This window comes from Typopeltis vanoorti, chromosome 6 (genome assembly GCF_054136105.1).
Source record: "Typopeltis vanoorti isolate ZY-2024b chromosome 6, IOZ_Tvanoo_1.0, whole genome shotgun sequence".
Taxonomy (NCBI): domain Eukaryota; kingdom Metazoa; phylum Arthropoda; class Arachnida; order Uropygi; family Thelyphonidae; genus Typopeltis; species Typopeltis vanoorti.
This window is the reverse complement of record NC_143554.1, coordinates 29783317-29810608: the sequence shown is the minus strand read 5'-3', so window position 1 is coordinate 29810608 and position 27292 is coordinate 29783317. Positions and strand designations below refer to the sequence as shown.

Here is a 27292-nt window from a genome sequence, read left to right as displayed (position 1 = left end):
TCTGCTATTTAGATCCCCAACAAGGACCAACTTTTCCTTTTTCATTGTGTCAGTAGCTTTCTCTAGAGCTTCAAAAAATTCCTCCACTTCTACCTTAGTAGAACCTTCTGTGGGACCATAGGCACAAATAAGTCTCATTGTCCAGTTCCCCATTCTCATATGTGCCCACATTACTCTACTTGAGACTGACTGCCATTCAAGAAGATTAGCCTCATATTTTCTGTTGAATACTATGGCTACTCCTTCTTTTCCTTGATTGTCATTGCCTGAATATAACATTTTGTATTTATTGCTCAGAAAGATCTCACCAGTTTTGGTCTTTTTTGTTTCAGTCATCCCTATTATGTCGATCTGGTACTTATCTAATTCCTCAGCTAGCTCCATTTCTTTGCCATTCAGGCTTCTTACGTTGATAGTACCGATCTTTAACTCTGGTGATGTTGAGTTGAGTATCAATGTAGATATCAATGCTCTGGATACCCCTGCACACAGGATCAACTGGAAAAACACAAAAGTACTACACAGAAACCCGTATAAATCAGAGAGATTGTTCTTAGAGGCAACAGAAGCCCTAAAACAAACTCCAAATCTCAACAAATATGGCTGTATTAAGTTGCCGAAGATCTGGGAGAGAGTCATATTAAGAAAAAACTAGCACTTTTCTAGGACTCTAGTAATATATGATAGCTTTTTTTTTTTTTTTTTCAGATAGAGGGTGCCAAAATCAGGACTCTAGTCTTTATGTTGCTGCTACAATTTTGTTTAAGTACACCATGTTGTTTTAGTCTTGCGTATTGTGACAAGCAGTGTTTTTGTGCTCTGAAGATGCTGGTTATAACACCAGCGAAATATCAGCATTAAGTTAATAAATTAATTATTTAGTTAGTTTCTGTGTTCTATTATACGGTTAAAATAGTAAACAACTTGCCACAGTTTGTCGAGATATCCTGTGCCGGAATGGAGGCAACCTACCATGGTGCATTGATTACATTTTGCTCTTATAACCAAAAATCTTTCCATGCTGCTTGGAAAAGTGAAAGCGACAATACACAAAACATTTACAGTAACTTAAAAGTTCAAACTCTATTTCCAGGAATGCAAGTCCCTGTAAATAAAGTTATACACTACATTTATAGTGTCGTACACTATCCATCTTTACTGTTATTTATCTTTTTACGGGACACATTATGAAGAATATAAATGGCTAATGCCTTTGATTCCCTTACAGGGTGTAAGGAGATATTAAGCTGATTCTTTATGCATATTACATTATCCTCTTAACTAAATCTGCCTTTTAAACCTTTCTTTGGCAAATTGGAAAATCCAAACACAAACAATTTTTTTTTCTATTGTAATTCAAAAAATTGTTTCACTGTGCATCTATTATGAAGACGAATGTTACCTGGAAGATAATTACAATAATTGATTGGAACCCTTTATTGGCACAGCTGTAAAGTCATGTTGCCTGAGAGGAATGCTGTCAAATAAAGGGCTAAATAAATCTGAGATAACATACCAAAACACAATCCTACCGGTTTTTTCATACAAAAAGATCTTCGTTTATCTTCTTTTAATCTGCATAATATACAATCTGACCACCTCCTCCTTTCTGCACAATATTCAAATTGCTTCCTAAGTGCACTGTTCAAGCTGTCAGTGATACATGATACAAATAGTTGCTGTTAAAATGAACTAAGGTAAACTGCCCATCTGTTGGATCAGATCTCTCTTCTAGGAATGACATCTGCTGCTGCTGTTCCCCCCCCCCCCCCAACTCAAGCTCATTGCATTAACTGCTTCGTCAGCCTCTAAAAAACGTGGCAGCATCTGCAACTGAAGATGCTTCTTTTCACCAATTCAGCTACTGATCCGGTATAACTCTCAGATTTATCCAACATTAATATTTGTATCACTGAGAGCTTGAACAGTGCATTTAGAAAAAGGAATCCGATTTCAGATGTAACCATTGAAGTTCTTCAAGGAAAACAATTCAATATTTGAGTTATATCATGCTGCAGAAAATGTATGTTTCATACATATAAAGAGTTTGAAGTAGTCATCAGAATTTGGAGATAAAGAAAACAAATGAATTCCGAAAAATGGCAATGAAAGGCAACAGCAGATTAGATTATAAAGGCGAGAATTAAAGTTTGGTATTCTCTCACAGAGCACATCTGACATAATTTCTTTTGTGCAGAAAGAAAAATATAAAATGTAGATTACACTTGCTGAAGTTGACAGTAGTTGTTGAGATCTTGTTACAAATATATTTAAATGCATATATTTTACATAGAGCATTCAAAATACTGCCACTTATCAGTCATTGGTACAGCAGGCATTTTCTTACCTCCCTAAGTGGGTGCTCAGACAGCAGTGAACATTGGATTTTTGAAGTGTCAAATTCGTTACCTGATGTTCTGAAATGAATGCCTCCTTCAACAAGTTTTATTGTATAAAATTAGAATTTTTGATTATGTAAAGAAATTGTGAAAGATAATTGCTGTTCTCCTTTTCCATCAAAGTTTTTATTATCTTTAGCCTGCATTCCCTCTTCAGTATTGCTCTGTAGTTCTGCTACTGGTACAAAACAGTTATATAGATGCTGACATAATTGATAAAATTGAATTGAAACATAGTTCTGTAATATTAATAATAATCTTTCAAATATCCAATCACAGCAGGAAAGAAATTTGTTGAATCTTCTATTAAGGGTACAAATTACATGGTGCCAAAGAAGTAATTTCACACACTAACTCATTCCTGGGATGTTATTGCAGGTTTATTAATTCAAGGTTGAATAATTGAGAGAGAACTATTATTAAAGATGTAACATTATATTTAACAAAAATCTCATCCTTATTTTATCCAGATGTAAGCAAACAAAAGTTTGCATGTGAACATTTGACAGCCTGAATAGTTAGTGTGAGTTCAGTTATTATATTTTGTGAATTAAGTGGAGATGAATTTCATCACCCAGTTTATTGGAAGCCAAAAGTATCTTGAAAAACTTTCATTTGGTCTCTAGAGGAGATTTTCTGGATTATTTAATCCTTAGCCCACTCATAGTACTATAAGCTAACACCTTATGGGGATGGGATTTACATTAAAATAAAAAAAAGAGCAATCAACTTCCAGTAGGGTGCTTTTATATCCAATAATATATATCGCACTTGATTCTTAGGTGGGTGTAATGCCATGCATTATAGTGAAAATCGCTACCTAGATAGGTTTCGACCTTCATTGAGTATTATCATTGGGAGTAAAACCAGAGATTAAATGTTATCTTAACAGAAAAGTCATACCATGTTCAAGAATATGATTTCTTGTCAAGAAATTTTATGACCTAGCAAAAAATGTTGCTGCAGTGTGATACTAAAACAATCGGAATCATTGGAAAAAACAGTTAAGATAATGTGATGGATGATGCTATTAGCAATAATTTAACCTAAAGGTAAATATTAGATGAAAAAAAACCCCATCTAAAACCATGTTAGATCATGAATGGGAAACCTTATTTACAAAAGAGTCACCCATACAGGATCTAACAGGATGTGCTTAACTGGATGAACATACTTGCCCCTTTTAGCAGTCAAACTTAAATTTATCAAGAAAACAATATCATGTTGACGTGGAAAGAATAAGAAAAAAGACGAAGTATTAAGCCTGAGGTTTTATGCAATCTAAAACGATGAAATAGAAATAATGTATTCTGAATATATGTGAAAACTTAATCGGTAGAATTAAAACTGTGCATGCAAGAAGGTTAACACACTGCCAACGAAAGGTCAAAGGTTGCAGAAATACCACGATTATGACGCAACGACCAAGGCTGAAGAATTCGTGGAAGACGTTCGGGGGCTCGTGTTCCCGAAAATACAAGACTCCGAAAGGTGGCAGAATGACATCATCCAGTCAGAACGAATAGAGGAGCTCCCGTGTGTGAGATTCGAAGTCAAAAAGAGGGCGCTGAGAAATGAAATAAATACAGCAGCGCAGGTCTGAATAAGTCCCCATTTATTTTCTCTGTTCCGGTTTTCTTATTGTGCTAAGACAGCGATGTCGAGTCTCTACGTTTCCCTAGCTGACTAGCGTAAGTCCTGTCTGGTGCTTCGCCTTGCCGATAGATCCCAAATTGTGGGCCATCGGCAAGAGCAAGCCGATGTTAGATAACAAAGACGAGTGCCAGATTCGTATCGTGCACGTGATTCCCACGTGGCAGCGTGTTGTAACAACAATGAAATTCCACTAGAAGCAACAGACGAAAGGATCTCGATGCAGACCGTGCAGTGTAGATAAGTACTGTAAATTTCTTATTACATTGTTTAGATATTTGTGAATGGAAGAAATTTAGATCCTTTCTGAAGGGAAGTGAACTTTGATGACTTAATATAGTCAGGGACACTCGAAAATCTCATTGGACTGTTTGTCTGAGAATCCTAGTATTGTGCGATTGCAGCAGTTATGTAATGGAACTGATAGAACTTATATGATTTAAGAATCTGAATAATGTTTGTACTAAATACACACCAGATAATATGTGATTAATGTAGTAGTTGCTTAAATGATTCTTTAATGTAATAATGATTTGTATATTTTAAGTGAGAGAGTTGTGCATGAAGTTCTAAACAATTCTTTATCTTAGTATTGCCATTAACATTATGCTTTTCTTTGTAATCTTTAGTTGTAAAATAAACATGTTTTCTAATTTATGCATGTGTGTGTTCTGAGCATGTTGACTGACTTCACCACTCATAAAAATATCAAACCTATGCATGCAAGGAACATCCAAAGAGATATTAAGCCCTCTTACTCTTAATCCAAAGAGAATTAAGAGTAAAAGGGCTACGACTGCAAAGCTAAGGTATCCACAGCTCCCTGATCTAATTTAATATTATTGGTGACACTTAATCTCTGTGAACTTACCCTAGGATAAGATATTTCTATCCTTAGATTTAGGCTGGTGCAGCAATTAATCAAAGAAATTTGCCTGAGTTAAAAAGGGGACGTCTCACAGGAATCAAGTTAGTAGATAACCTCTGAAGCCCTATAGAGTGAATAAAATAGATAAATTACGTAAAGTGAAGACGTAACAACCACATCTCATATTTAGTCATTCAGATTCAGCCTCATGAAGGAATGCTCTGTAAGACTTATCCATCTTTCAAATATTTAACTTTGCCACCAGATCACATGCTCTTTTAATTATGTATATATTAGTACTCTGATGTTACCAGCTGATGAAATATTGCAAGTAAATTATTACTAACATAGCACTGTGTCTCGGTTCTATTTTACTATTGTAATATAACATAAATATTGATGAAGAAAAGTTTGCAAACAGTTTGACTGCTTGTATAATCACCTAAACTTTCTAGTTCAATGTCAGTTGACTCAATCACACTACTGAAGTAATCAAGCATATCTTGGATTTTTTTCAGCTTTCAAATTCCCACAATGAAGCCTTTAACTCCATGGATGTCAGATGTTAATAATAAAATGTATATAGCATGCTATGAAAAAAAAAATTGCTGCGATCTGTCTGAAAAGAAAAAAAATGACTCAGGACATGTTGTCTTCTATCTGAAAACAATTTTTTAGCTGAGGGATAGCATTTCCACTCTTCAACAAACAAACTATGGCTTAGATGTTTCTGAAATTCTTTTTAGGTAATAGATGATTTTCATTGTCCAGATCTTCAATAAATTTAGAAGAAGGGCACTACATTTTTCCATTCTCTTTTGGTCTCAAGGGACTAGAGGTTTTGTTATTTACCCCGTCTTTCAGGGTTGGCTGATTATTTTACATATTTTCAGAATCATTAATTGGGATCAGCCAGAGTGAAAAAGTGCTTATAAGTAATGTACAGTAGTGTCTTTGGAACAGTGAAACTTTCTTTAATTATTTATTTGTATCATTCATTTTTCAGTAATCACAAGACTCAAGAACAAATAACACGTTTACTATGTGACAGTGAAAGCAGGAGGAGAGCATTGTCCATGTGATTGTCTATTACAGCCCAAACAGAAACATTACCATTGTAAATGGGTAAGCATAATATTTCTTCTTCTTCATTTCACTGGGCATCTACAGATGCCGTATGGTCACCCTGATGCTCAGTGATGTGCCACAACAGGCCTCGCCATGTTGTTTGCTTTTCTGGGATCTAGTCTGGAATGGAGTGACTGATCCTCAACTCTCTGAAGATCAGTCACTCCACACATGCCATCCATCCATCTCATTGATGGTCTACCCCCTGTCGCTTTTTCCAGGAACTTCTGTCAATATCCTTAAGGAGCCTTTAAAAGTTCTGCTGAACACCCATTCATTTGTATGCCTTTCAGTATTATATCTTCAACAGCCTTCTGTTACACCACATCTCAAAAGCAGATATCCGTTTCTTATCTGACTTCTTTAGGTTCCAAGTCTCACATCCATAAGTCGCTGTTGGAAAAACAACTGCATCCAAAATCCTCAACTTTGTTTCCATGGAGAATATTTTTTTAGCATACTAAATTCTGATTTTGAGAATAATCTTTTTTTTTTCACACAGGTAAAAAATTCACTTTCTTTTAGAATCAAACATTAGTGAAGATTTTGATGCATCGTCCAAATGTCAGAATAGCATTCTAATGTTGTGTAAATTTTGAATTTACACAACATATAGCATTTATATAGCATTATGAAAAGTATTGTCTTCAACATAAAAGCCAAGAAGACTATGGATTTGCTATGTTTATACTAGGAAATAGTATAAACATAGCAAACATGTTGACTGGAAATGAGGGGAAGTGAAATTTTTCTGATGAAAAATTACACAGGACTGGGTTTAAGTGTCATTGAAGTTCATAAGGCTGTCTTTTTTTTTTTTTTTCCCTGATTGAAGAATTGCAGAGAGAAAGAGATATGAGTGTAAATCATTGGTCATGGGAGATGGTTGAGCTTGGATTGTTAAATTAAGAGAAATGGAGTGCACTGTCAACTGTAAAGCTATTGATAGGTTTGAATTTTTGAATTTTTACTGAATTTTGTGTTATTCTTTCTCTCTTTTTTTAAAATAACCTTTTTTTTTTAAATTTTCTGTCTATGAATCTTTAATTTTTCTTCTCTTAAATGTTATTAAGATGATTTATTTTAAAATTTTCTTTCCCAAAGCATAATTTCCGAGAGGTGATTATAGATAGTGACAATCCATTTAGAAGACTTGACCACTTCAAGATTCATCAGTATTCCCAGAAATTGGGTCTTTCAGGAGATGACAGTCCTTTAGTTATCACTTCTGCTGCTGATGGCTTATTTAAACGTAAATGAGGAAGACCACCTAAGAATCGAGTAATTTAGGTAATCATACTTCTGCGATGTGGCAGTACATAATAAATTCTGAATTTTAAATCATTCTAGTTATCTTCTCCTTTTCTCTTATTATTTCTGGATGGTAATGGCAAAAAGATGAAGTAAAGAATAGTCAGTTGAATTGAAAATACAGACATAAGTTTTTTTTTTTTTTTTTTTTTTTTTTTTTTTTTTTTTTTTGTACATTATGTCTGTATTCTGCATAACCAAGTTGGACAACTTGCAGGTATCCTTGCACATACTTTATAAGTTTGAAACCATACCAACACATCTGACCACCTTTTACAGAAATGCCCTTCAAAGATGGAAAAGCCTAGATCATTGGTACCACCAACTGGTGGTATGCACTGGGCTGTTCAGGGGTACACAAAAAATAATCATGTAATTTTGTTCAGTGGCAGTATTTAAAAACAAGGGGTATACAAGTGGAAAAAGGTTGGGAACCACTGGCCTAGATCAATAACATACAGTGAAAGTGGCCTCACTTCCTGAAATACTCAAGGAGCCTCACATCTTATCATTTATATGATAAGAAGTCTCACCACAAACAAACAGTTTTTCTTCCCAGGATGGAGTTGGTGTAGTTTTTAGAACTTGTGAGGGTCCGCTATGACTCTCACAAGTTCTAAACTTGTGAGTCAGAGTGGACATTTTATTTCCAAACCTCACATGGTGCTATTCCCAATCACCAGCAACCCTGGAATATTGGGAACCAAGTTGAATAGATGAATGCATTCAAATCTGTGCTTCAGATTGATTACCATGCTAGAAATCACATAGAATTCTCAAAGGCCTTCAAGAACCAACAGCAATTCTTCCAACATGTACAAGGCCTTTCTAATCCAAAGGACATAGCAAGACGCTTCACCAGACAATTCTTCATCTTCAAACAAGCATCCATCCATTAAAAGTATCTGCCTTACTGAAGTAGAGCCATTAAATCCGATGCTACATACAATACAGAATGTGGCACGACATCCTCTCACCCTTACTATACTATACAAATTTCATTCAGAATTATCAGAGAATTGTCTCTTCTGCAACCAAAGAGGAACATCCTGTCATATCTACTTGGAGTGTCCTGTAACAGCAAACTGATTCATTTGTCTTGGGAAACTGCTTCTGGAACCTGTGGGCCAGCTGCATTCAGAAGAATACTTCAGCCTTGTCCATGCACAACCAAAAAACCACCCAGTCTGCAACTATCACTGTGAAAGTAATGATATATAACTTTTAACTTCGATACACGAGAATAGGTGGCATGACACCTTCACAGAAAGAAGTAAAGCAACTGATCATCTGCCTGCATCTTTCATTAAAAGGTGCAATGTTATCTATGAGCATCATCACAGTACAAACAACATCCTTGACTTCTTTCACCAATAGTTTTACTTGACTAAGCATGGCAATCCAGTTACCAACATCATCTCCCTCCCTCCCCCACTCCACACACACACACAAGAAAAGATTAGTAGACTAGAACCACGTAAAAAAGATCATAAAAATGACTATTTTCCTTAGCATGTTTGTAAACTCTCTGCCTGAATGCAGAGCAGTCTGTGTCAATTAATGCTGGTTGATGTTTAGTACACACTATTGTTATTTTTAATAATAATAAAAAAGGTCCAAACTGGATGATCACATGGTCATTTTCTTCATCATGATAATGCACATTAGTATCATTAACACAGTTGCATAGATTCTCACCATTCCTGACTCTCTGTATTGGCTGTTCTTGACCAATAATTTCTTCACTCTCCTTATATCAAAAGCATAATTTGAAATATGCAAATCTCTGATCATGTGATATCAATATTAAATATCAGTGGTTTGATAGTAAGAGACATTTAAAAAATTACCATAATCTATTTTCTGATATTTACAGGCTACTATGAAAGTACTATATGATTGAGTATACATTATTTCTAATCTCCTATCAATAATTTTCCTCTGAATTAGTCTATTACTTCTTAGCACTATCGAAAGTATTATCGAATCTAACACTATGGTCTTCTAAAGCACCTCTGAATGAATCAATCCACCTAGATCTTTTTTTATGCCATCTTGGCATCTAACCATTCTGTTTAAATGTCCATAACATCTTAGATTAGCCCTACTCATACATTCATTGTAGTATGAAATTTTTACATTTTTCTATTAGATAGTTATATTTGTTATTTTTACATACACTATGTCATCAGTGTGTTTTGTATAATAAATTTGATTCTAATTCTCTGTGCATTTGCACAGTTCTCCCAACATGGCTTTATCAAGCTATATTGGCAGAGCTCCAGGTGGCACAGTTAACTTCTAAAAAGGTTATGTTTTAATTATTTAATCTCCTGTCCACTTGATAATAATTAGCATCTTTCAAGAGATCACCACACAGTTAATTATTTTATTTTTCTAGCTTGTAAAAGTATACCATCATCTGAAAGACTTGGAAATTTATAACCAAAAAAAAAAAAAGAATAAAAAGTCAGAATTCGTATTAGAAAAAAAGAAAATTATTAAACATACAAAATGTTTGACTAGTTTCATGTGCTGCCATGTGTACTTCATCAGAGCATGCTTATACAGGGTGTTTGGGATAAATTTGACATATTTATAATTAATTATATTTTTCCGTAAGTTACATGTATTAACACACACTTCTCTTCATTTAAAAGTTTGGACCCTTCTTCATTCATATACAAGATGTCAGAAAGGATGGATAGCTGGAACCCACCTGAATCATGGAAGAGAATAACTTGTATCATGATGATTCGTGCCCGCCATCAAAATAAGGATATTACGACTGCTGCCCAATGCTCCCTGAATACAGTAAAAACAATCAGGCATGAACTAGAGACTTGCAATGGTGACTACGAGGATGTAGCAAGAAGAAAGATCCCCAGCAGACGATCTGATTGCGTTCGTACAGCAGAATTCCTCGCAAATCTGCAGGAACAGGTGTTGAAGAACCCTGGCATTGGAATTCGGGCTTTGTTCGTGGAGTTGCTAACTGTAGTCAAGCCCTGGATAACAAGGGTAGCCAATGGTAGGCCGTATGTATGGCAGCAGGATTCGGCCCCTTGCCACACCTCTGGGAAAAGTCAAAAATGGTTGTCTGAAAATTTCTACGACTTCACCAGTCCAAATGTTTGGCCTCCAAACTCCCCAGACCTTAACCCCATGGATGATTTTGTATGGGGCGCAGTTGAAAAAGACACCAATCGCACTTCCAGTAATACAAAAGCCCAGTTAATGGATAAAATTAAAACAGTTTTTGCGGCCCTTCCCAGGGAGACTGTAGCATCAGCTTGTTCGAGGTTCCGAAGCAGAATTGAAGCTGTGATCGATGCTAATGGTGGTTATTTTGAGTAAATCTTGTTGATAGTATTGTAATTAACTCTGCCTGTAATGTTTTTTTGTCAATTCATTAAATTTAATAGATACAAAGAAGATTTTCTTTTTCCTTACGAAACTGTCAAATTTATCCCGAACACCCTGTAAGAGTTAATAGCTAGAGATGTAAAACATCATAGTAAAGAATGAAAAGAGTACAAGCGATGAAAATTTTAAAATGTTGGAAAGAACACGTAGATCTGGTTTAGCTTTTCACACAACCAGTGTGGGACCATCCAGTATTTGGGCAAAAACCAGAAATGCCATATAATAAACATAACTGTTTTATCTGAAAATTTAAAGAAGCTTCCAAAATGCTACGTCTCTTGTTCAATGTAATAAGAATTAAGGCATGGTTTGGTTTACATTCATCAGAAATCTCGCATTTACAGACTTCTGCTCCAATAAGAGTATATGTTGCCACAAAACTAGCCAAACATTTGTATGTTTGCATATTAAAAAAAAAAAGAGGTCATTATATTGTAGTTTTAAAAGTATTTTTACAACCTTGGAAATCTAAAACGTTCATTTATAAACCTGTCAGTTTGATAACAAATACATTGTACACACTATATCTCTCAAAGTCCATCCCTCAAATTAAACTCACTGAACAAGTATGCCTTCGCTACCATTTTCCCATTGATGGAATATATTGCAGGAAATTAATAAGGCTGACAGAACAGCTCAAAGAATCAATTGGATGTTGAAGGAAAAAGTGACAAGTTCAGATAACAAAGTTATTATCCCTGTTTATGAGGATTTGATACCACATCTAGACTGCTATTTGCAGATTTAATCACCTTGGTTTCTTTGCTGTGAGGAAGTGGTAGAGGAAAAATTTGGTGACCAAGACATTGACAATTATGTGGAGTACATATAAAAAAGAAGATATTTCACAATACATTAGAGAGAAAAGAACAAGAAACTACTTCTGGAAGTTGTGTAAGGCTGTAATGGTTAGTAAAGGAATGGAGATTCAATTTTTTTTTTTTTTTTTTTTTTTTTTTTTTTTTTTTTTTTGCTTATGGAGTGAGTAAGGAGAGGTATGATTGGGATTGTGTGAGCCTCTCGAGATTAGTCTTCAGTATCTATGAAGATACCCAGTTAATAAAATACTTTTGTACCTAAACTAATTACAAACCAAAAACATTGTTACAATACACTTTCCTGTGAAGACATAGGTAGAAATTTATTTACATTTCTTTTATACAGTAAATATTCACTATAGAAATCTGTTTTAAGCTCAGGACCATTAGGGTAATATACTGAGTTTCCTAACAAATGATGAGAAATCAACATTTCTCATCATTTCAGAGAGCAGAAGACAAAGGATTGGCTGAAATGTAACATAAAGGACCCAAAACTGAAACAATAATAACTAGAAGAGTATGGAAATTATAAAAATGTAGAATTAATGCTTAATTTTCAAAATTATGTGTAAAATGTTCATGTAAATTAATTTCAAAAACTCTAAACAGAATAATTTTTTTGATCTTATTGATAAAGAATCTCATCATCTCTTTTGTGTTAGGCTCAATGACCTATTACAGTGATAATCTTTCAAACATGAAATGAGCTGTTACCTATACAAACTTCAGATTAAAGAAATACTGTTTATTGTGCCATATTTCTTTAATTTACAGTTAATGCCAACAATCCTGTTAGGAAGATGACTTGTTCACACCAGCTTTACCTGCTAAAATGTCAGCAGGTATTTTTGATTTTATGTTAGGTTCCTGCCATTTCTCCTTTCAATTCTCATCAAACAATCTTTCCTCCCCACTTTAGCTTAAACATTGTGCTATAAACAACTATTTCTCTAGTCTCTAGAGCAGTGGTTCCTAACCTTTTTCCACTTGCGTACCTGTCTTAAACCCATTTCTATAAATTGTACCCCTTATTTTTAAAATAGCTGTTTTTAAATGCTGATGCTTTTTGTTCAGTGCCTATCTTAATGTAAAATAGTTTACTTGTTTTTCCACCATTACTGATTGTTAGGAACCGATGCCCTAGGGGTTTGCTATAGCATGTGTCTACTCTATCAAGAAATGAAGTCTCTGGGATGAGTAATTTTAATTTCTTAGCTTTCAACTGATTCTGCACAAGTCCTACAACTTGTGCAGAATCATTTAGTAGACTTAACTCTGATTCTGTTTTGTAGTAATTTAAGTGGTGTAGTTTACTCTAAATTTGAAGGTGGTAACAGTCACTCTCATTGTTTGCAGACAAGTAGTGTCTGCAACTATCTTGATTCCTTAGTCTTTGATTTGGCCCAAGAGACATGGAACTAATTTAACTTATAGTAGCATAAGATTTGGAGTTGACTCTCTCTATATCAAACTTTGGGATCACAGAAAAAGTCTATGGTGAATTTCTAAATGAAATCCACTCCTAACCTGAGAGGTATATTTTTGTGGTGCTAAAACACAAAGTCAGTCTCTATTAAGAATTTGAGGTGGGAGTGATGCTATTGGAACCACACTTTGCTTAAAAATTCCTATTTCTATTCTGTTTAACTAAAATTAGCTCAAAATTTGGCATTTAATATAGACACAAATGATTATAAATCCTGCAATTCAATGTTTATTTTTAAAACTTGAATTGTACATCTTGAAAAGGTACATCGTGTTTCTGATTAAAATTTTTAACCATGTGTATATTGCCTTTAGTTTCCAGTGTCATCATCTCATTATCCTCCAGCCATATACACCAGCTTTAAGTTACCCAAACCTGTAGATCTCCCGCAAGGTTTCACTGGAACATTTTGCCCTTTCACTTCACCTTTATAGTCCTGTGCCAATCATTGCCACTCCTACAACTGTAGTAAATTCCATCTCATCTGGTATGCCTCAGTTGATTCCTCTAAGTGCTGTGACCTCATTTTCTGCTGCAAATAATTCTGATTCAGTACCCAAACGAGATCTGGAAGTTATCCTGCTTACATTACAAGAAACAAAACCACAAATCAAATTAGAGGTAAGCAGTACAAGTTTAAAATCTTAACACATGAAAACAGTTGAACTGTTATAGCTTTGTTTTATATTTATTGCAAAACTAGACATTCGTTATTTTGGTATTCACAGATGAACACACAAGAAAAAACAGAACAAAACTGCACACTCTTTGAAATACCATTTTTCTATGTTTGAACAAATACTACAAAATAACATATATGGACCCAAATCATAGAGACACCACTTGTGCATGTTTTATAAATCAGAATACGCTGTTTATCCAACTTTGGTCACATTTACCACTTTTCTGGATTGACTTCTTTAAAACTCAATCTTATCCTAGTTCTCACAAAAGAAAAAAAAAAAAACTTTTTTGCCTCAGTGCTTGTTTTTAATAATACCCAAATCCCCAGACAAGACATTTTTAATTTCTCTTCTCAGAATACCTTTAATCTGTGCCATTTCTTTCCAGGTAGAACTCAAAGGACACCATAATGTAAGGATCAAACAGCTATGGCACTCACCTTAATAAATGTAGTACCTCCTTTCACTGTGATGACTGCAGCAATTTTATGGGGGCATACTTTCCAAGCACATGCTAGTGATCAGTGGGAATTTTGGACCATTCTTCCTATATGCACATGATGAGGCCTTGGACTGTTGTGGAGCACATATCTCTTGACCTCACCCAATGCTCCAGTTCATTCTGCAGATGCTCAATAGGCTTGAGATCAGGGCTCTGTGGAGGCCAGTCAAGTGTGGTGATGTTCGTGTTCACAAACTGCTCAGTTACAGCAGCAGCCTTATGGCATTGGTTTATTGTCTTGCTGAAAGAGACTATGGTCAGTTACATAAAACACGAATCATTGCTGCATTGTCCTGAGTGTTCAGATACCTCTCGGAGTTCCTTGTTCATGGCACTACAAAGAGAGGTCTGAGGACAAACCAGAAAAGCAGGACCATACCATCAAACTGCCAACTCTGAATTTCATAGTTGGAGTTACACTCTTGGGTAAGAGACATTCACTGGGCATCAGCCACATCCCCACCTGCCCATCTGCTCAGAAGAGGATGTAGCATGATTTGTCATCCTAACACGACAATGTGCATGCTCTTTGCACATTGGTTTGGGTAATGTAGGATATGCATATTGCAGTCCTACCGTGAAAACCCACTGTGAGTCTCCAGTCCGAATGTTTTTGTGCAGATTCGTGTTCCAGTTGATGTCTGAAACTCCACATTCAATATGTTGGCTGACAAATGGCAGTTTTTACATATTATCCTGCATTCTACGGTCCCGTTTGGTGAGTTCGTTCACTGTGGATAGCACTTGCAGTTGATTCCCTGTGTTTCCATCTTAGTATGGTATCACTAATTATCGACTTGGGATGGCCCAATTTGTTGAAAAAATAGGCCTGCAACATGACATCCTATCACCACACCTCTTTCAAACTCCATCAGTTCCTGTCTCGCAGCCATTTTACCTGGATACAGTTGCACTGTCTTGGGGGATCGTATTCCTACAATTTATACCGGCTACAAATACACGATCCATTACATGGCACAATATACCCTGCCCAATAAGGTGCCTGTTGACTTCTTTTCAAGCAGTGTATATCACAAGTATTGCTTCCTTGGAATCCAAAAAAACTAGGTTTTTATCTTTCATTCTGGATGTTACTTTATGCCTAAGCAAACAGCACTAACACTATGCAAATCTATTCAACTATAGAATATTGTTTTCACATCTGGGATAGTATCCACCAAAGCTCCTTAAAATTTCATGTCACATTGTAGAGAGAAGTTAGTTTCATTAATTACATTTCTCTCACACTCACTTTCTGCTACATGCATTTTTTACGGATATTTCCATAAATCATTCTTGCATTGATCAACCATTACTACAGTTCCAGACTTAGAACTGAGTAACAGACTTTGCCTATCCATTCAACCAAGTTCACTTTTGTACATATTTTCTCAGAACTGCAGTTCACAGGTATTTGAAACTTTGTATCACATCAAAAGATTCTTTCTTTCTTCCCCATCCCCCTTCCGCAAATGGTGTTAGAGTAATATAGGTTGAATAACTATCTGTATTTAAGATCACAAAAAAATAAAATAAGACTTCTCTTTTCCTCCACCCGCCACTTGAAGTACATTATGTTTGTTTATGCTAGAGTAAAATATGACAAAAACAAAGGCTTATGCAGGAAGTAGCTTCAATGCTAAGCTAGTTGTATATAGGAAGTACTTGTGCTTGCCATAATAAAGTTAATATTAGAAATGCTCTCAATGCAAGTATAAAAGTATGCCCAGCTATATTAGAACAGGATGAGGCATCAACTTTTTGCACTTTTATTATTATTATTGTTGTTCCGAGCAACTCCAAGTTATTGCTTGTTCATGGAGCATAGGTGGATTAAAATTTGTCTAGTCTTGTTTCCTTCATTATCCACCACAGTTTAGTATACGGTGGTGTGATCAAAGTTATATTTGTCATATTACTGCTTACACAATGCAGGAGTCTTCAACTTTATCAAAACATGTAAAAGGTGTACAAAATCAATTTTTTGATGCACAAAAACTTAAGTTATATTGAAATTAACTGCTAATTATAAGGATTTTTATGATAACGCAAAAGTAGATATGAGTACTGTACATCATGGGTATGAAAAACAATGTGCATTTCATATTAATGAATTCACAAGTAGGCAGCAACCATCATTGATTTCCATAATTCAGAAATCACTAGCACTGGATTAACATGAATTAACTACACTGTTACAAAATTGGCAACAATAAAGTGTGCAACTTCAGTTATTATTATTATATGGGCACCTCCATGGAATCTGAAGGCTCATGGTGGGAGACCCAATTTATCACACCTATCCTTGAACCCATTTACAGACAAAGCACTCACAACTGACTCTGGAAACCCATTCCACTCATTCACAACTCTCCAAACAAAAAAATCTATTCCTCACATCCCTACTAATGACACCTTTATTCAGCTTAAAGTGATAACCTCCTTGTTCTGGTACCACTAGTCTAGTGCTAAAATATTTCCCTTGCATCTATTCTATAAAACTATCCTCTATTTTCTCCTATCAACCAACTTCTGCAATCCACACACCCTCAATCTATCCTCATAGGGAACATTCCACAAGTCACTCACCTCTGAATCCTCTTCATTGCTTCCTCATCCCCAAGAAACCAGACTTGAGCATAGTAACCCAGATGTGGGAGTATCAAGGCCTTATAAAGAGGAATAATGACTTATATCTACTTGTTAATACTGTGTTCTTCATTACTTAAGTAGAGCTATTATAGCAATATGTAATACTCCTAAATCTCTAGCTTCATCTATTTCTTGGAGTAAGTTGTGTATCACATGGACTGCCATCAATCTGATACACAGCTTGTAATCTATTTATTCCAAAATGCATAACTTTACATTTTTCAACATTAAAATGATACCCATTATCATTTGAACATACTGACAGCCTATTTAAGTTGTCTTGCATACTCTCCCCATTACCTATTACTCTACCTAATTTACCATCATCAGCAAACAACTGAATATTTCCCATATCATTTATGCACAAATTAAATAGCAATGGTCCCAAGCACACCACTAGTCATGGTTTTCAGGTCTATTCTGCTTCATATAGTACTTTTTGATATCTGTCCAGTAGCCACCCTCTTATCCACTTAATCAGTGTCATATCCATCCTTATTTGTTCTAATTTGTATAACAGAGTTCCACTTGATATCCTGTCAAATCTTCAAATACCTTTGCAAAATCATCATGTAGCCATTTCCTTTATCCAATTCATATGTTACTCTATTATAAAAAATTAGTAAATTACTAAGGCATGACATACAGTATCATATTTTTATCTACCCATTCTTGAATTCTCTTTCCTACCACTACACCTGAGATACTAATTGGTCTATGATTTGCTACTGCAATCTTAGAACTTACAGTCTTAGTTACTGCAGCCTCCCTCATGCAAGGGAATTATTTTGCCCTCTTTCCACTTCCTTAGAACACTACCAGAACTGAGACTTAAATTAAAGAGCCTAGCCAGTTTTCTTGCAAAACCTTAGCTAATATCTCATAGTTGTATTTACAATGAAATTCTGCAATATCCTAAGAATCTCTAATTCATCCCACATAAGTTAAAGCAGTAACCTCACTCGGATGATATACCCTTGCAAAGCGGTCACTCAGTAACTCAACTATTTTATCCACTTCTGTCTCCTTGTGACCATCATAATTCATTAAGGTTAATCTTCCATAGTAATTCTTCCTCTTTGGATTTCCTTTGGACTGCATGGCTAGATTCTTTTCATGAGTTTGATATTCACCTTTCTCTTTATATACCCTCCACATGATATTACTCATCCAACTCCTACCTGATTAAACCTCTTTGCCCTAGGTATACAATTTAATACTGCTTCCTCTAGATGATCCTTAACTATATCTCATGCACTACTAACATCCTTATCCTGAAATGTTTTATGCCATGGTAGAGATTTAAGCCTCTCATAATCATCTAATATGTGATTATGTAGTTCCATGTATACTCCTTAACAGAATATTCCTCATGTTTTACAATCTCCCAATCAAGACTGCATGATCACTTTCACCAATTGGAGGCAATATTGCCACCTTGGTTATGGATAGCTCTTCCAATTCTATGACCAGGTCCAAAACTCTCCTGCTCCTAGTCCCTGCCATCACATGCTGCATTAAGTAATTATCTCTCAGCAGGTGTATAAGTTCTATTTCCTTCCAGTTGAAATCCCCCATAATTATCACTTGACCTGTACTAATTTGGCGCTGCATGTCTTCTAGGTCATCTGTGGGACTCTGTGACCTATAGCAACAACCAACTGTATATATTTTGTCTTTCTGGCCTTAATCTCACACTAGATTGCTTCAAATGAATCTTCAAACTTCTTTCCCCCATCCTATCTTCTCTATCTTCCCTGAAAATACTAAACCCTTCATATTCAATCCCTGTGACTACATCATCTGAGGTTAGCCAGGTCTCACTAATGCCTATAACTTTTGGCGAGGTGGCACTAACTAATGCCAAAAATTCCTCCCTCTTGTTCCTGATACTTCTGGGATTAACATATAGCAACAGCAAGATCCCTTTATTTCCCCACCCACCCACCTACCTTTACTTTCTGAAGTAAAGGTGGGTGGGGGAAATAAAGGCTCCTGAGTGCCTTCACACAAACTCACCTGCTTCCACCCTAATCGCTTAAGTTTCCCTGAATTTGCACTTCAGCATGCTCAGTGAATAAAGCTCTCTCTCTCTAGACACCTAACACCAATACCATTTAGCAGTCCATCATCATCATTGTACAAATCCTTCTTTCCGTCAAACAGTGACCACAGATCTACAAATTTACATCATTCCTTTTTGCACTCATTGTCTATCAATTCCTTCATTCTCAGTTCACCTCTATCATAGCGTGGTAAGAGACTTACAATCCTCACCTTCTCACTTTTTAGTTTTCTCTCTTCTAACAACTCCTTTACATCCTCTCTAATAGAATACTTCATGCATTTTCTACAGAAACAAAACAGAAAAAGACCACAAATTTGCAGATGATTCTTTCAACTCTTTTCTACACAAAATCATGAGTGGAGATGAAATATCACCATCCTATCTCACTAAGAACCAAAAAGTTCAAAACCCAATCTTCTAGAAGAAAGTGCACATTGACAATCTTTTGGGACAGTAAAAGTCTCATTCAATAGGATTACATTGTGAATGGAGAGACAATAAATTCACAAAAGCTATGTGAAGAGAATGCAAAAGTTGAAACAATGAGTTAATGGTGTTCATGCCAAGGAATAGTTCTTGCATTTGCAGTAGAGGCCGCACAAAAGCATGTTCATTTTAATGACTACTGGAGAAACTTGATTTGAAGCTGTGGAACGTTCCCCCATTCTGGACTTGACTATAGTGAACCTCTCTTTTTTTATGGAAATAACCAGAGATTATTTCCGAAACCAAAAACATATCTTAAGAATATTTATCCTTGAAAGAAAACGGTTTCAAATACAATCTCAAAAGTTTCACTTTGACAGCTTGAAAGACCTGTTACAGAGTGCAGAAAATTCACTGAAAGGGAGAGAGAGATTATTTCAACATAAGAAAGAGACAAAACCTTTTTTTTTAAAAAATTTCATTGGCATATCTCATTTGGGTGGAGAGCGATCACAATGCAAAGATTATTTTCATAAATACCCTCACAATGTTAAAATCACACCTTCAGTATAATTATATCTTGAATTCCATTTTCTTGGCTCAGAGGTAACAAGTTGGTCTGAATTATCTACTGTATCATAATGCAATTTTACTATAGTAAAATTGCATTATGATACAGTAATGTCATATACACTAATACAGATACAGTCATAATGCAATTTTACTATAGTAAAATTGCATTATGACTAAACTACATATGCTTCTGTTCTTTATGCATATACTCTGCATGAAAGCTTTGATGTCAAAGCCCCCAAGGTAGTTATTTTTAATCCAAAAGACAGTTGTATCCATAAATCTAATACATTAGAAGGAAGCAATCGGCTAGCAAATGCCACTTTCAAGAACACACAAACATTGTAAACAAACTAAACAAAGCTATTTAATAATATTTATTATCATATTCCACTATGTAATGATAAGAAATAAGAGAAATGAACAATAAAATAGAGTGTACATCATTACCACCTAATATTAGGTATCCTTTTTTAATGACGATCCTCACTATACAAGGTTGGAAACATGGGTAGGTTAAGTGTTCATAATCAAAGTATCATACCAGGGAGACATTACATGTCTACTTTCTTTAATAATAATAATAAAAAAAAGTGCTATAAACTCAAGCAGCTATATATATATATAAGCGCTTCTATAGTAGGTTTTTACAGCCATCTATGTCCACAGTGGAATTTGAACTCATGACCTGTTGTTTGGAGAGCAAGTATGCTAAACACTCAGCCAAGTTAGAAACATGCAATATTACACTCCTCTGTGAATATCACTATAGAACTTGGGAAACAAACCTGTTTGGAAACTATTGATTATAATGTCTTTCCATAATTTGTAGACTGTACCACATCATGCAAACGTTGTCACTTCAAGACAAAGAAAATTTATGTTTTCCTGTGTTATCAAAAATTTAAATCAATTATGCATACAATTTCACTTATCTTATTCAAAAAACTTGTGATAATCAATATTATGTAAAGCACAGTATCATGTATAATCCAAAATAGCACCTCCAGACAGCAGTTCAAAGAGTAAAACCAAGCATTTTCCATTCAAATATTAATCTCTCAGTTTACAAAGAGCAAAACTCTGTCCCTATCTCATTCACACAAAAGAAACCAATTGGCCACAAAATACATGCAAATGACAGAATAAAGTAATTATCGAAATAAGATTAACTGCCTTATTTAGATGAAGAATACCAAATTACTTAACAAAAATGAGCTATTAAATCTAATATATGAATAGAAAAATGAAATACAATACAACGTAGATTACTAAAAAAAAAAGTTACCTCTTCAGATATAACAATAGGAAGAAAATTACTAGTTCCTGAAAGCAATTTGAGCTAACCCCATTTTTCTCCTTATGTGAATATAGTTAACCACTTGAATGAAGAACATAAGTACACCCTGAGGATAAAAATAAGATATATTTATGTTCACATGTCTTATCACTTTTCTAAATAATATAATAAAAATATTTTAGCATTTTTTATAAGATCCAGAAAGCAAATTTGTCATCTATTATTAAAAAAAAAAAAAAACAGCTTGATTTAGTACTAAGATGATGCTATCTAATCAAATGAAACAAGGTCAAAGACATATGGATGCCTAACACAACTGTTTGGAAAATTCTATGAAACATCCTGAATTTCTACCCATTCAAGATAACACTGACACAGGAGTTATACCCAGACTTGGAAAGTTGACTGACATTTGCTTTAATTTAACATTCCTTGCTCCAGTGGAGTTGGATGCTGTGTGGTGATGAGGCTCACTTTCACCTGAATGGAGGTACGAGTATCCACAATCACCAGGTATGGACTATGCAAAAGTGGGATGAAAAGCCTGAAATATCTTGTCTGTTGTTTCTAACATAGTTTATGTGCTCCTTCTGTCTTGTTTCGAAGCTTCTAGAGGTCTGACCAACGTAACTATATAGAAGAAAACTACCATTCCAGAACCTTCATGGAAGCTGCTATAGTCACCTGTTCAACAGGAAACCTAAATAAGAATCAAGGTCTAATCCTATCGGATATTGGAAAACTTTAATTAGATCACTAAACATTAAAGAAATGAACTTTCACGCCAATTACATTATGTCTCTCAACAAATAAATCACGTACCCGCAGCACGCATATTGTCTCATGTACAGTACTAATTTTGTATGAATTAGAACTGTCAGTTAAAACCTAGTCTGTTACTTTCATATCGCTTACCAATTGTATCCCTGAAGATGCCGATAGCAAAAATTGGCAAAAATAATATTTATTGGATAAAAAATATTACTCACTTGACTAACATTCTTAAAATGAGTTATAGTTTATGATAAACAATTGTTTTGTGCCACAGCTACAGCACTGCCTGTGCATGGATTCATTTTCATGCACGATAGGGCCCCATCACACTTTGGTCGATCTGTATAAAACGTTCATCAACAACACTTCATGGAAGCCAGAGTGATCAGCCATGCATTTCTCACTGCACAGCTGCCTCATTCACCTGATCTGACCCCTTGTGACTTTTGACTCTGGGAATTTTTAAAAGACTGGATTTATTGGAATGTTGTGTGGATCACCACGCAGCATTCCAGAAAACAAGGAAAGGCAGCACACTTTAACAATACAGACTGTGAATGCATAATGGAAGTGATTAAAAATGTGTTAATTACGCTTGTGTAACTTTTCTCCTTCTCACACACACACAAAAATTATTATATTATATCTACATTTGGTACATCATACAGGTATTTCCATATGACTCATTTGGATGGAACTCCACAAGACCTTAAACAGGGATACTTTAAATTTAAATGTGATTACCCTCTATATACACTGGTGTCCAAAAGCTAAGGATGAACTACATTTTTACTTGTATATAAATAAAAAGGTTTCATGACTACAGCAAAATGTGGACATAAATTTATACATACCAATTATTTTGTGAAACCTCCAAGAACTCATCAAGAGAGGTAACCTACTCTACAGCTGTCTCCATTATCTACACCAACCATCTACTGTTCACCACCACTAGTAATTTGCATGTGTCCTGAAGGCAGGATGAAAAAACCCACGTTTCTGGGAGGAAAAAAAAATGCCATTTCAGTATAAGATTGGCTACCCTCATCTTCAATTGAAAATACCTATTAAAGATTCCTCCCATCACGACGAGAATTGAACTCAGGCCTTTTCCAATCGAAGGATACAACATACTGCCATTCTTCCAATTGCGCTACTAATAAATTAAATTACACAAATACGTTTTTGAAAAAAGTCACTAAGGACTTAGTTAATGAATTAATGTACAGTGCTAACAGAAAACTAGGCAGAGACACATTTCAGTATGGAATATGTCCACACTGAATTGTGATGCAGGAGTTCTTGAAGGAAACTGGCCCGCTCCTCCTATAGTGCAAGGAAACCGTTTTTGCTTTCTGGGGGGGGAATTTCGAGCATAAATGTATGTAATGTATATATATTACATACATTTATATATATATATTACATATTTTATATATATATATACAGGGTGTTCGGGATAAATTTGACAGTTTCGTAAGGAAAAAGAAAATCTTCTTTGTATCTATTAAATTTAATGAATTGACAAAAAAACATTACAGGCAGAGTTAATTACAATACTATCAACAAGATTTACTCAAAATAACCACCATTAGCATCGATCACAGCTTCAATTCTGCTTCGGAACCTCGAACAAGCAGATGCTACAGTCTCCCTGGAAAGGGCCGCAAAAACTGTTTTAATTTTATCCATTAACTGGGCTTTTGTATTACTGGAAGTGCGATTGGTGTCTTTTTCAACTGCGCCCCATACAAAATAATCCATGGGGTTAAGGTCTGGGGAGTTTGGAGGCCAAACATTTGGACTGGTGAAGTCGTAGAAATTTTCAGACAACCATTTTTGACTTTTCCCAGAGGTGTGGCAAGGGGCCGAATCCTGCTGCCATACATACGGCCTACCATTGGCTACCCTTGTTATCCAGGGCTTGACTACAGTTAGCAACTCCGAATTCAAAGCCCGAATTCCAATGCCAGGGTTCTTCAACACCTGTTCCTGCAGATTTGCGAGGAATTCTGCTGTACGAACGCAATCAGATCGTCTGCTAGGGATCTTTCTTCTTGCTACATCCTCGTAGTCACCATTGCAAGTCTCTAGTTCATGCCTGATTGTTTTTACTGTATTCAGGGAGCATTGGGCAGCAGTCGTAATATCCTTATTTTGATGGCGGGCACGAATCATCATGATACAAGTTATTCTCTTCCATGATTCAGGTGGGTTCCAGCTATCCATCCTTTCTGACATCTTGTATATGAATGAAGAAAGGTCCAAACTTTTAAATGAAGAGAAGTGTGTGTTAATACATGTAACTTACGGAAAAATATAATTAATTATAAATATGTCAAATTTATCCCGAACACCCTGTATATATATAAAAGATTACACAAATATATATATTATTAAGATAGCTTACATTGAAATATCTTATGCTTCATACTAGTTATATATATATTTATTATTAAGATAGCTTACATTGAAATATCTTATGCTTCATACTAGTTAAATGTAGAACATACAGTTTATAACAGATAATTGCATGCCCATAGTACAAGACATACACAACTCTATAAAGAAATGTGTTTAAAAATAAATTAAAAAAAGCAAAATCTAAATATAAGGCAATTTAGATGGATATCTAAGCTTTCTGCAGTCATTAGCTTAATTATTTTCAATGCTCTTTCCTTCAGCTCTGCATTGCCAAACCACCCAAGCTGTTCTCTTATCTCTACAGTTGTTGAGACCTCTCAATTTTTTTTTTACAATAAAATATTACTGTTTTAAGTAGTTCCATTATATATAGGCATATGTACATTTGAAGATAGTTCAATATAAACATGATTATGGCAATTATTATTATGCCTGATACTTCCAAGGAGTCCGAAGACTCATCGCGGGAGGACACCTACAACTGTCTCTACACCTAACCTCTACTACGAATCAACGCCATCTACCGCCCACCTCCAACACCACCACAACTAGTAAATTTTGTCTGTAAATTGCGTGTGTTCTGAAGAATTACAGGAGCTGTATTGGCCAATGAATTCATAACGAGTAGCAGACATGCATCATGTGACATGATTTATCAGACATTGAATGTCTTGCTTAAGTAATTCAGTACACTGTTGGTTAAACCCAGTTTTCTTTTTTTTTTTTTTTTTGTTTTTTCTTGTAAAAAAATAGGTGACACACTCTTTGCCAGTAGGGAATATATCAAATTAAAAAGATACGAAAAGAAAACCTAAAAATATTATTAGTGATATTATTACTCCACAATATTATATACTGTTTTTGGAATAAGAATAGCCAATTAAGTATATAACACAGTTCATTAAGCACACAATTATTCTACAGTATATAAAAGTAAATAAATAAGATGATAAGTTTTAATAAAATGATATAGCAAATATCTTCATATGTATACACACTCAAAGTTCTATTTATATTTGTATGAAAATTGTTATAGTTTTTAAGTCTCATAGAATCATCTTGTGATAATTTTGATAAAATCAGACATTACTACCATCCAGTACAGTATTTAAAAAAAAATAATCGTGAATACAAGATGAGTAAAAATAAATAAATACTAATATGGAACAATGATTTTAATATCATAAATGTAATTAAATTACCTATTTTTAAGGAAAAGCTCAATGATGAAAGTTGTTAACCTACTGCACATTAGCATGAGTGGACTAAGAGTTAAAATAATATGGGAATCCTGCACTAAATACTAAATGGAAATTTTCTTCACGTTACTTCAGGCTTCTAACTGCTCTCATGACCTGCACTACATTAATCTCAATACCCAAAATAGATGGAGACAGTATCTGCTGACACATAGAAGTAATGGTGTCATATAGTAAATGACAGGGGCTTGCACAAGTAACATTTACAATAGCACTTTCGACAAAATATAGTCTAAGAACATATGCAGGAGGAACATTGTGTTGTATATTTCCTTTAGAGCTTCCATCGTCTTGTCAATGACATCATTTTTTTTTCTTTTATTTCATGTTAGTCCAACCAATAAAGTACATTAGGTACTAGTAGAATGAGTGTGCTAACTGTTAGATAATCCAAGTATCATGCTGGAAAGTGAGTGGGAGAAACATGGAGTTCATGCTCTGGGAGGGTGATGAGAGTGAAAATAGCAAATGAGCTCAAGGAGTGGTATGTTAGACTAGATTATGTTGTCAGGATAGACCTCCCACAACGAGTCTTGGGACTACATTGAGCCAGAACAATAATAAGCAGAGTGGGTTTCATATACTGAGTGATATCACCACCAACAAAGGGCTAACACTTAGCTAACTAGGTCAACAGTTGTCATTCACAATTCAGTGCTACACTAAATGAACAAGTTATCACATCTCAGGGCCTGTAGAAAAGTTGTACAAAGAGGGGGGGGGGGATTTTAAGTAAAAAAAGCAAATATTTTAAATTAAATTAATTGTTCCATATATATCTCTCTATATATATACACATATATATAGTACTAATTTATTTTTTTCAATCATCTGTATTTAGTGATTTAACTGAAAATATGTAAACAGTCTTCAATATATAATCAGATCTTTAATATTTCTATTAGAGCCTGCTGTGTTATCATTTTGGAAATCATTCAGCATATTTTATGATTCTTACATTACACTACTGAATAAAACTACAAACTGATGCGCCATGTGCACATCAGAGAAAGGAAGTCACTCAAGACTCGCTCTTTGCCAGGTACACGAAGGAAAGCCAACCTGTCTTAGTGATGAGGTTTCTTCATAAGCAAAATAACAGTGTTCTACTAGGCAACGATTTTTGTCTACTACCTATACTGCAGAAGGATGTGGGCTTGTCCATATACATTCTAACTTAGACAATATGCAGTTTTTTTTTTAATTTCCTTCTGTCACAGATCACACTATATACTTGCTTGACTGGCATCATAAAACAACACATAATTTAGCTTTTAGTTTTCCTTTTGAGGATGTCTTTCATGCTTTCTATGAAAGAAAAGTGATATTTCGAGAATCAAGATTTTGTCATTAAACTTTTTGGTTTTTTTTAAAAAAAAAGAGTTATTCCACACCTTCATGGACTGCAGTCAGAAATTAAATTAAACTTGCCAAGTAATTATATTTTTGTTTAATCCGTTATCCAGGTGTATGAGTAACATTTGATGTGAAGTCATGCCTTTATGTACAAGTAGCCTAGTTATTAATATACTTAATGTG

The 27292-nt window shown here is 34.9% G+C and overlaps 1 long non-coding RNA gene across 3 annotated transcripts in view; it reads right to left on the bottom strand.

Moving 5' to 3' along the window:
* Positions 1-23812, bottom strand: part of LOC150105355 (uncharacterized) — a 93205-nt gene extending 69393 nt beyond the window's left edge. For 2 of the 3 annotated variants that reach the window (XR_016548479.1, XR_016548480.1), the window contains exons 1-2: positions 22925-23812; positions 21285-21402 (exon numbers count right to left, since the gene is read on the bottom strand). This is a non-coding gene — a long non-coding RNA (uncharacterized LOC150105355). Of the gene's footprint in view, positions 1-4923; positions 5045-21284; positions 21403-22924 lie in introns of all 3 variants that reach the window. The other variant, XR_016548481.1, reaches the window with a different exon arrangement.
* Between the last annotated feature and the right edge of the window lie 3480 nt (positions 23813-27292).